The sequence below is a fragment of the Morone saxatilis genome, unplaced genomic scaffold (assembly GCF_004916995.1).
Source record: "Morone saxatilis isolate NCDOM2014 unplaced genomic scaffold, NCSU_SB_2.0 Contig15, whole genome shotgun sequence".
NCBI lineage: Eukaryota > Metazoa > Chordata > Actinopteri > Moronidae > Morone > Morone saxatilis.
The window spans coordinates 22,112,626-22,113,552 of NW_023339707.1; the positions used below are offsets into that span (position 1 = coordinate 22,112,626).

Below are 927 nucleotides of genomic sequence, written 5' to 3' on the forward strand. Positions count from 1 at the left end.
CTTTCATTATCACATAATTGGAAACCATGTCAAAACTGTTATGTTTGTATATACTGAATCAACTGTCAGTAAGCACAATGAGAAGGAAAGTTTTCCAGACTTTCAAATTTCATCATGTTCATCATGTTCAGGGAAGTAACATAGTTCTGTTGTGATAATGGCTTCAATGCCACTTTTGTGCTTCCTCTTTGCGCCGATGCTTGTCACTGAAGCAACATGAATGAGGAAGACCCATATCCAAATGCATTATAACATCTAACAACTAGCAAACATTACTCAATCAATCTATGATTTGTTTATTTATCATTTAGTAGTCTTGTATATATACAACAACACACACACACACACACACACGCACGCATGAACGCACACACGCACATATATATGCTTAAAAAAATTCTTCCTTAGCCTCAGGGTGACATCATCTGTGGGCCGCTGCCATGGTGATGAGTGACAGGCCAGTGCCTGAGGACAGCACCGTGTGTTTCACATGCTGTCCCTCTGGTGTCATGCTGCTACCCCCCCCACCACTCCAGAGGAAGGGGTCTGTTGCATCACTTCCTTTGTGAACAAAAAGCACTCTGTGGTGTTAGCAGTGCAGATGGTCTGCGAGGCCTTTAGCAGACTGTTTGGAACTGCAAGAACTGCCCTAAACAAAAAGACCAGTGTCTTAACAAATCCTGTCAGCATGGACACGTCATGACTTAAATCTGAGTGTCAAGCCTTCCGCACAGTAAATTCCGGATGGAAATCCTTTCAGTTTGTAAGACATCGTGTCAGTTTTTGTAAAGTGAGTCACAGACTCTGGTCATTCGGGGTTGAATCACATAAAAAATGACTATGTGTGACCATTGTGCAATTGGTCACATGAAATTGGCCCCCTCTTTTTCCCGACTCTCCTGTAAGACTAAAAAAGAAAAAAAAAAA

The 927-nt window shown here is 41.9% G+C and overlaps 1 protein-coding gene across 1 annotated transcript in view; it reads left to right on the forward strand.

Annotated features, from left to right (window-relative positions):
• The window catches only part of ptpn22 (protein tyrosine phosphatase non-receptor type 22), a gene marked incomplete at its 5' end in the record, with an annotated part of 12,510 nt that overhangs the window by 276 nt on the left and 11,307 nt on the right, over positions 1–927 (forward strand).